This window comes from Phascolarctos cinereus, unplaced genomic scaffold (genome assembly GCF_003287225.1).
Source record: "Phascolarctos cinereus isolate Bilbo 61053 unplaced genomic scaffold, phaCin_HiC Scaffold_5;HRSCAF=322, whole genome shotgun sequence".
NCBI classification, from domain to species: Eukaryota; Metazoa; Chordata; class Mammalia; order Diprotodontia; family Phascolarctidae; genus Phascolarctos; species Phascolarctos cinereus.
Window position 1 is genome coordinate 242,623,472 of NW_027555958.1, and position 10,802 is coordinate 242,634,273.

A 10,802-nucleotide genomic window follows, 5' to 3' on the forward strand; every position below is an offset into this window, starting at 1 on the left:
TGGATTGTGTAATGGAAATGATTGTTGATAAATCAAAATAAATTAATTAAAAAAACACTAAGAAAAAATACGAACAGGATCCAGAAAGCGATTCTACTGTTTAGCTTGTAGTTTAGTAGGAATGGTGAGTGGGAATCATGGTAAGAACCTATTAATAACTATTCACAGTTCATCACCACACAGGAGACAGTGACATAATCAGTGACAAAATCAGCAGAAATTAGTCTTCTAAAGTCATTTGGCAAATATAACCAGTAGTTTTCAGAATCCTGCCTGAGGCACTGATTGTGTGACTCTGGGCAAGCCACTTAACTTCTCTCAGCCTCAGTTTCCTCATCTGTAAAATGGAGATAATAGCATCTGCCTCACAGAGTAGTTGTGAGGATGAGATGAGATAATGTGTGTAAAGCACTTTTCAATCTTAGAGCACTATATAAATGCTAGTTATTATTATTGCTCAAGATTCATGGGAATCACTGGTGCCACTTCCATCAAAATCCTCTTTTTCCACTATCGGCCAATCCTGAATAAAGGCTAAAAGAATAGCACAGCGAGTCTTGATTTCTTCAGGATTGTACTGGATAAGCCTCAGAAATCCTGTTTCCTTGACTGGTTTTCTCCATCCCTAACTCCCAACCCCGTTCTCTTTCTACTGACACAGAAACTTAAAAAGTTTCTGCCTCTCTCTCCCTAGTGCTTCCCTCAAAGCCATCAATTTCTCAGGTTTTTCACTATAACGGAATGTGTTGTGGTACTTTTACCCAGACTTTGTTGCCTCTGTGTGGTTCTCTGGGGATAACATGAAGCCTATATTCTTAGAAACGGATTGTCAGGATTGGGAAAGTGGAAGGACATACTCTAGGGTTGGGAGCAGGGAGCTGGGGCTTAACCTCTAGTCAGCCAGCTCTTGTGGGCTGGTTCTTCTAGGACCTCCACCTACTTCCTTTTTTTCCCCCTGAGAACTTTTTCATCTTTTGTGTCTGTGGACTATGAGGAAACCACACTGCTCCACTCAGCGGTCCTTTCTTCACTCTGATCCCCCAGCACCATTTGCAGCAGAACCTGAGGACAGGGCACTGAGAAACCAGGGCCTGGATCTGCCACTCCCCTCTCTTGTACCCTGTGCTTGAACATGACCTCTGTTGCCTGAATTCCTCCAGCATTCACTCTGCGGCTGACACTTGTTCCATTTTCTTACCTAAACTTCCCATAGGGTTCTACTGCTCCTGGGGCAAGAAAGGAAATGAAAGGAAATATATTCTTCTAAAAGTAAGGCAAGTGAAACTAACAGCTTCTCATCAAATTTCATGCTCCTCTCATTACAGGACTGGTATTTAGTAGGAAGGGAGTCAAGCCTCAGACATAAAACTTGGGATCCTCCTTCCCCTATTAGTGATCAAAAGTTAGCTTGAACCTGAAAATCACATCCCCTAGGCTAACAATATCTAAAGGAAGAGATCGATATAATTCTAGCCTGGTACCCAGCATATTAATGCCAATATTTTGCAACAAAAGTCCCATTAAGATTTGTCTTCACTTTTGACTCCATAGCATGCTACCAAGTCTCCAGCCACATGGCCAAAATACAGTACCAAATTAACTCCCTTCAGATCAAGTCTCAAGAAAATCTCAGTTTTATTCAAAGAAACCAATTAATGGTTTCTATAGGACTCTTAGAAAAGAGCTGAGAGTGGAGTAGGCAGTTGGCTCTAAGTACCCGTTGGTAAGAAGAATATAGTCCCAGGTCCCACTGTGAAGTATCCAAGCTGCACCATTAGGAAGAAAGACAGAAGAAGCTGACTGAATATTCAAATTATTGTTTCTTTGCTTTCCATGGATCTTGATTCATTATGGATAAGCTATCCCCCACATGTAGCATGGGAGTGTCATTGTGTGACTTGAAGGAAAGCTGCTAAAGAATTGTCATCTCTAAACTCTTTTCCAAGAGAGACTTTAATTCCTGCCAGGAGTGGAAGCAGGAGTTGGAGCCAGATATGACCACTCTGCCCTTCATAGAGAGATAGGTGGGCTACCAGGCTAGAATTATATCTATCTGCTCCTTTAAATATTGTTAGTATAGGCAGAGCTTCTTAAAGTTTTTCCACTTGCATTCAGGACCCCTTCAGTACTTCTTAAACTGTGGGTCACATGTGACCCACAGGTTAAGAAGTGCTGGCTAGTAGATGTGATTTTAAGGTTCAAGCTAACTTTTGAAGACTATTCTGTGCTTTATATTCCAAGACTTGACCCCTTTCCCACCAAATACTAGCTCCACCATGGGTAGCTAAGAAATTCATTTATTCAAGGCAGTAGCAAAACAGAAATCAGAGAAAGCATGTGGAGAAGAATATATTCCAGACGATATAGAATGAAGGAGTCAGGTAACAATTCAACGGAAAGAGTCCTAGTTCACACCCAAGTGGAAGTTCTCTAGTGCAGCAAGCTAGGGATAGGGACATGATGGATACTCCCAGGTCCTTCATGTCAGCTTCTTCCCAGAGTCTTTTTCCTCAGGAACCTGAAGTGGGGTTGGCATCATCCATCTTCTCTCTCTTGAAGCTGGAAACCAGAAGTACCCAAAGCAACTACAAGAGACTGAAGAGATCAAGAGATTCAAGAAGTGTAGACATCTCCTCTCTCCTGCTCTCACCAACTCTACCCCACACAACATGCAGGTTCAGGGCAATGAGGAGAGAGTCCCACACCCAATGGGCTTTGGGACTAGGGTTATGCTATAAGAAGAAGAAAATCAGTGAAGGGCTTACTAGGTGATTGATGAGTCCATGGGAAAGACAAGAACAATCCAGGGTTTAGCCCTTAAGTCTCAGGATACAGGTATCAAAATCATCAAAAACCATCAGAGGGTATAGGGATCAAAACCATGCTGGTTGAATAAGGGGGGAAAGCTAAACCACATGGTAGGAAGCACAGACTAAGTTAACAAAGACATGAGTGAAGCAAAGACCACCTGTACCTTTACAGAGCTTAAGTGATGTGGTTTGTTGTTGTTATAGAGTCATTTTTCAGTCATGTCCAACTCTTCATGACCCCATTGGGGTTTTCATGGCAAAGATACTGGAGTGGTTTGCCATTTCCCTCTCCAGCTCATTTTATAGGTGAGGAAACAGAGGCAAATAGGGTTAGTGACTTGTCCAGAGTCACACAGCTAGGAAGTGTCTGAGGCCAGAATTGAACTCAGGAAGGTGAGTCTTGCTGACTCCAGGCCTGGCCCTCTAGTCACTGTGCCACTTAGCTGCCCAAACAGAAGTTAGGTAATGGCATAATGGATAGCAGTGAGCTGCCCTCAAAGTTAGAATGACCCAAGTTTAAGTCCTGACTCTGACACCTGTAGGCTGTGTGACCCTAGGCAAACCACTTAATCTCTCAGTGTCCCAGGCACCTCACTAAAACTATAAATTGCAAGGAAACCAGCAATTTTCACTAATAGAGGAATTGCCTCACCACTGTGAGCTCTCTGCACCAATGAAATCATAGGTCATATTAAAAAAACAACTGATAAATCATGGGGAAGTCAACACACGTTTATGTGCCAGATGTGCGCGGGGGAACAGGAGAGAGGACCTAAGACTAGACACAGAAAAATATTATCCCAGTTTCCAAGGGGGAAGAGGGTAGAGTCTTGAAATTATAAGCCAGTGAGCTTGATGGGAATTCTTGGGAAAAATTTTAGAAGGTATTAAAAAAGGTAATATTTATGAGCATTTACAATGGGAAACAGTGACAATTAGGAGTCTGCATGGGGTCACCAAGAAAATCTTGCCCAACTAACCTCATTTCATTTTTTGACGGTATATAACTATAATATATATAAACATAATGGTTTATGTGTTGTCTCTCCCATTAGACTATGAGCTCCTTGAGAGCATTCCAGTGCTTAGCACAGTTTCCTGTTACATAGTAAATGCTTAATAAATGTTAATTGACTAACTGAAAGTGTTAGTAGACTGGTAGATCTGGGGAATGCTCTAGAATAGTATACCTAAATTTCATGACTGTCGCCCACGACTAAGTGTTGCATCAGATGGAGGAGTGTGAAATAAAGAGAGTGGGCCAGGCGGGTCAGTGAAAGACTGAGCCAATTTATTATTCTGAGGGTCTGGATTACATAGTGAAAGTTAACAATCATCCCCCAGGCGTTCTCACCATTCTTACCTGACTAATCCCAGCCCTTATGCGCATCCTTAAAGAGTATTCTAACCTCTTAGGCACAAAGTTGGTGAGCCAAATGGTCTGAATAATTAAGCCCTTATGGGTAGGAAAAGGAAAGAGTCAAACTCTAACCTAAATTCCTTATCCCATATTTAGACTTTCCAGTTCTGGCCCTCAACAGCTCCCCTTTTCTTTTTTTTATAATTGACTTAAAGTGATGAACATCTGTACCCAAAGACTTGAACCGTGATTTTGCTGTAGATAATATAACAAGCAACAGTGAGATATAACAAACAATGTTGCCCATGAAAACAGATGACACAGTAAAGCAAACACTTTTTAACTATATTGGTTATGCTCAATTTTCCAGAATTTCTCGGGCTAGGTTCTGGGGTTGAGTCCCTGGGAAATGACTATTAGCGAAAGACAAATCAGAATCAAAGATCTTCAATAAATTCAACACTGCCAACGATACATTCCAAGCCAATGCTTCGTACTTCTTAAAGCTGTTAAGTATACGAAGGATACAATATCCCAGATAACACAATGATCACAAGTCCCCTCTATCCTAAAACACATTGGGAGCATACTGGCTTTCCCTCTGCCATTGTATAATCCCCCTGCAAGGTAGTAAGCAATGCAAACATAACTCTCCTTGTATGATGTTAGTCACTTTAGTAGTGTGTCCTGGGGTTGACTCTTCCCTTGAGGAATCACATACCACGGTGGAGGAGAGGAAGACTTAATTCTAACCGGCTTGCCCTTGTAAAATGAAAGAGTACATTGTACAGGCACTGAAGAAAAACACCTCGAGGCTGCAGGGGAAAAATGAGAGTCAATGCTTTTATCAGACTTCAAGGTCTTGCTCCGTTGTCTTGAGCGTTCCTTCCTTGTTCTTTTGCCTCTGCGCTTGTTCTGCAGTCTGAGTGTCTGAAGTTTCTGGGTCACTTCAAGCACAGATCCAGATGTTCCGTTCAGGAACCCACATTGGTCTTTCTGCACCATCTGGAAAGACAGAAGCAGACCCTCACTCCCAAGTCAACAACCTATCTGGCCCAAACCAATGATTGGTTTTTGGGTCCTTCCACATGACTCTTTTTTGAGTCTTTTGTTCTTCATTATTATCTTTCCCATAAACCTTAAAGAGTTTTTCAGCTGGGGTATAGCCTTCTCTGTTAGGTGTAAGAAAATTTAGAGTATATACCGCTTGTGCCAGTTATCTTTGTGGCCTTCCCCTTACTTCTCCCCCTTTTTGCTTTTGAAGAAGCATTTTCAGGGATCTGTTTTTTCGTTCCACAATTGCTTGTCCCATAGGGTTATATGGGATTCCAGTGATGGGTTTTATTTGGAAAAGCATGAAAAACATTCCATTATTATTTTTTTCCCTTTATTCAAAGGACAGTCAATGTCACTAGACTGGTTAGAATTAGTGAAAACAGATGCAGTGTTCTATAGCAGAATGACTGATTTTAAGATCACATTTCATGTATAAATTAAGCAAGCATGGGCTGCTGGTGCACCTTATATTCAGTAATCTGGCATGCATGCTGGCAATATTTCTTCCTACACTTTGGAGGCACCACAGGCCTTTTCATCCAGTTACTGGTTATACATGCAGAATGTTCATGCAGTGTTGCAATGGTAAAAAATGTGCAAAGTGCCACCAATTGATAGAACTGACAACAGGTCAAATATGCCTGACAAAATCTTGTGTTATATACAACATGTTAGGTTTTTGACTATTATGGACTTCCGTGGAATAGTCTTTAGATATTTCAAGCCTTTGTTTTACTTACACAATGGTGGTCTATTCTGGGGTTCAAATGTAATTAGTTTTTTCTAAAAGCTTTTGTTTTGCAGTCACTGTATAATAGTCAAATTTCCACTCTATTTCTTCTCATCTTAGAATATTTGTTTTACACACTCTGTGCTGACTTGGACCAGGTAAGTCAGTAAATATTACAAAAGATGAATCGATTCCACATTGCCTTTGGAGTGTGTCTGTAACCAAATAAAGTCTTAACAGTTCCAATTTAAGCTAATGAAAATCAGGGACTTGTCATTCTCCAATAGTGCTCCTGCATCAATGACTTCCCTGTGAAACGGTCACTTACTATGAACTTCTGTTTATAACCTTTTCCAACGGATTTGATTTTTGTATTTGTACAGTGGTTCAGTGAAACAAGTTGCCATGAGTTGATATCCTAACCAATAAACGGGTGCTTTTTAACCAGAAAAAAAAAATCTAACCTGAAAAATTTTCCAAATATCCTAAAAACTCAGTGTAATGAAATTCAATTTCTCTAAGTTCACAGTAGGATATCATTGTATTATCTGAATGCCTTGAAGTATGTGCAAAGAATTCTTTGTTGGCCATTTGTCTACTACCTACTCTTGATATGTTTGGAGAGCGTACTTTGGTTGTGCTGATAAGAACACCCATTCCAAATTAACAATTAACAAATGGTTAAGAAGAACTACTCAGAACTGCCATCATCTACAAGAATAGGTTCTAACAACAACACCCAAGTTCCCTGAGCAGATGCGTATTCAGGATAATTCTTTATTGCTCTTTGCCTTTCTTCTTGATCTCGGTGGAGCCTGAGTCAGTGGTGTTACTTTCCTATTAACAACCCGGTGGTAATTTAAGTACAATTTCATTATCTACTTTATCCTCATTCATTTCAGCTGCTTGAGCTTTCCACCTCTCTAGAGATGTTGGTGAACAAATGGGTGTGGGGCCCTGGCTGTTTACAGAATAGCATCTGAAACATTCATTTTTTCCTCTTGGGTAAACCAATTGTAATTGTTCTTGCAGCTCTGTATATGTTCTGAAAAAACATTTAGGGATTACATAATTAACTCTCCTATAAGGCTTTCTTCCTTTTGAAAAACTTAGATGCTTCTGAAAGGTCAAAACTCAAATAGATTCAGGAGTAGGAGAAAGCATAAGGTTTCCCATACAGCTTTCCCAACACCCCTCAATCTTAAGTTGTGCCACTCATATTACTCTGATGTAGAGCATCTTAATTAGCTGAGACGGGCAATCACATGTGATCTTGCTTTCTTGGAGGGGTGAAATAAATCTATAAGAGTGGACAGATAACTCAAACTGTTTTTTCTACCTCATGACAAGGTACATACTATAAAAGCGATAACCAGATCCTAATTTTTGTGCTTATACCTCCACCATTTGTTAGTAATAAAGTTCTGAAAACTGTTTTTCCCTTCTACTTGTGAAACATACAGTGATGATATGAAGCATGTAAAGACTAGGAATAGGAGAATTTTATTTTAACTATGAATGAGTTCTTGTAAAACTTACCAAAGAAACCTTTCAAAATCTGTTGTTATTAAAGTCTTTTTCTACCGTTTTCCCTCTCCTCATTAAAAAGAAGGAAAAATATCCTATGTACAAGTGAATTGCCTTTTGAAAATCATGTTTTTAAGCAAAAAAATCTAAGTTGCCTGTACCTCTTGTTTTGTTGTTAAAAGTTTTTAATCTCTGTTCCTGTCAAGTGTTCCATAGCAATAGGAATCCCTATTCTGGACTTTATTGTATCTTCTAGTACTATATTATTTCGCTGACATCTAAGTTCAATCTTTGAGTATTTAAAAGTCCCTGTATGTGGTATCCAATAACAATTCTCCTTTTCCAGCTGTTTTTAGTTGATCTACTTTAATCCATTCTTTACAAAGATGCACTTTCTGGCTGCTTAAACCACTTATCTCTAACTGGTCAATACTTTTCTAAGTTCCAAAGGTTCCTTAACATGTTCTTCCATGCCATGATTTGTCTATTTGAGATCTTCAACATCCTTCACTTTCCTGACTCCTTTTTAATGGCAAATATTGGAGAGTTTCATGGACTTGTGGATGGTTCTATGTATCCTGCAGCTAATTGTTCCTCTACTATCTGTTGAAGAGCCCTGATTTTTTTCTAGATTAAGCAGTCACTGGTCCACCCATATGGGAAGTCCTTCTTTCCAAGTTATTTTTGGAACTTGTACTGTTCTTTTATCTTTGGCTGTGACCCCTGTGAAAAATTCTTGCTACTTATGGTGACGTTCATATGTTTCAGTAAATCTCTTCCCTGTACTTTTATCTTTAATGTAGGTCTGACATCTGTGATAGCTCTATGCCAAAACATCCCTGTGCTCCCAAAGCTTTCTGTTCCTCTTACTCTTTTAGCTGTTTTTCCTAACTTTTTATATTCCATGATAATCATTTGAGCTACCCTTTCCCCTTTTTTGATAGAAATGTGGCAATGAGGGAAAGCATACAACATAACATCAATTTCCCCAACATAATCAGAATCTGTTACTCCAGGGGTAACCATGAGACCACAGAGTGACTGTGAACTCCTATCTAATATAAGTCCCACAGTCCCAGGAGGGAGTGGACCATATACACTGGTGGGAATGCAAACTACATCATCACTAATTTCTGTAGAAATAGGAGAACTTAAATCCAAACCCGAGCTACCAGAGGTAGCATGTATAAGATCAAGCATGGTGGTTATTGCAGAGTCGGAGCTGGCTTGGGGTGCATAAGAGACAGCACGGCTCCTATTGTTTGCTGGGGCCGGAGCGTGCCCATGGGGGTTTAAAGGTTGCCCATCAATATCAGTAGAAGATGCACATTGAGAAGCCCAATGCTCACCACAGCGACATTTGGGACAGGGCATACTAGCAGAATTTTGAGACATTTTTCTGGGTATTCCACACTTCCTGATTTCCCACAATTAAAACATTTTAGTGTTCATTGAGGCTTTTGGACATTATTAAAGGCAGCTGCTATGACTTGTGCTCGAAAATGTGTGGTTCCTTTATCCTGACTTCTCTGGATCATTTCTCCTACAGTCATATTAAGTTTACCTCCTTGTAAAACTTTCTGGAATTACCTTGTCTCAGAAGTTCTCTCTAACAGTCCCAAAATGAACAATTTCCCAATTTCTTAATGATTTATCTCAAAACCTCAGAATCTGTTTAAGATGTTTTTACCTGTATAAAACTTTTTCGCTGTAAGTCCAGGCTGGCCAGACCTACACCCACAAGGAAAGGAGTTTTACAATTTGTTGTTTTCCTAGCTGCAGCTCCCAAAAGTCTCTGGCTGCATTTAAAATCCTATAAAGTACAGTTACATACAGAGACACACACCAACATACAAACTGACAGGACAAATACAACACATAATGACATAGTGCGCACTTAACGACACAGAGCTTTTTAGAAAATCCTTAACACGAATTGGCTATTATTATTGTTATTCTGAGGAATTTGAAGGGGAAATTGCAATTGTTCCTATAATTCTGTGTATCTCCCTGTTAACCCCTGTTCTGATGTTGTATTTTACTTGTTCTTGACATTGTTCAAAATATTCTGACTTCCAAATAAAATAATCTCCAGGATCAAGATGTATCTTTACTGTAGAATACTAGTCATATGGGGCTAATGCTGTAATGGATCCATAATTAACTGAAGCCTGTTTTAATTCCTTTAATAATTTAAATTCAAACTGTCTATGAACTCTAATGTTTGTACCTGGGTTATTTACATCTTCTTCCTCCTACACTGGAAATAACATGATTTTTGCACAGTTAATTTTAATTCCATAGGTACTTCCTGTACTTTTATGATTGCTTCTTCTAATGTCCCTTTACAATGTATTTTATGACTTTTTTGATCTTTATTTATCTCCTCACTATCTTCTCTGTATGAGCTTGATCTATATGAAGGTGGGGGATGTGGTGGTGGTAAAGGTATGATAGATTTTGCATAGCTAACATCTTCTTCTACAATTCTAAGTTTTTCCTTAAATACCCTATTCATCTCTTCTTCTTCCTCAGTTCCTGCCCCCGCATCTGCCTTAAGTACTTTTGTTGTTAATAGCACTTTCTCTGGAGGAGTAAGACATATTTTTAGCACGTTCCAAATTGAGAATGTAGCTATGGAGAATGCACCTGGACCTACTTCCTTGTAATTGACCATCTATAATAAATAAACCTCTTTCTTTCACTATTTCCTTGAAAAGTTTTAGATAATATTCTCTGTCTTTGTTTCTGCTTTGTGTCTGACCCATACTTTCAATCCCAGGCATGCCTCCCAGAACTGAAAGTAAGTGTGTGTGGCCACTTCAAAGCGACACTACTCTTATGCTCAAGCCCTTTTTTTCTTTTGTTTTCCCTATATTCCCACTTAGCCTAGTGTTCTTTCAGCCCTAAACTGCTAAAAGATAGGGTGTTGTGACTATTGCTCTCTTTACCTTGATTCTGCAGCGTAGAGCCTCCAAGGACCTTGTTTCCACAGCATAGAGCTGTCAAGGGTTTTTTCTCCAGAGTTTCCAAGAGAGCCACTCCTCTCGAACCTCTTTGGGTCCCTGTTTGGGCGCCACCTGTCGCCCGCAACTAAGTGTTGCATTAAACGGAGGAGTGTGAAATAAAGAGACGTGGGCCAGCCGGGTCAGTGAAAGACTGAGCCAATTTATTATTCTGAGGGTCTGGATTATATAGTGAAAGCTAACAATCACCCCCCAGACATTCTCACCATTCTTACATGACTAATCCCAGCCCTTATGCACATCCTTAATTGTTCACACCTGCTTACTATCAAGGTCTAAGAGTCAGAGTATTC

The 10,802-nt window shown here is 39.8% G+C and overlaps 1 long non-coding RNA gene across 1 annotated transcript; it reads right to left on the minus strand.

Moving 5' to 3' along the window:
• Positions 1–4,080: 4,080 nt before the first annotated feature.
• On the minus strand, positions 4,081–10,519 carry LOC144457927 (uncharacterized). Its single transcript, XR_013487532.1, has 2 exons — positions 10,435–10,519; positions 4,081–5,175 (listed from the first exon to the last, which is right to left on the minus strand). It is a non-coding gene; the product is annotated as an uncharacterized LOC144457927 (long non-coding RNA).
• Between the last annotated feature and the right edge of the window lie 283 nt (positions 10,520–10,802).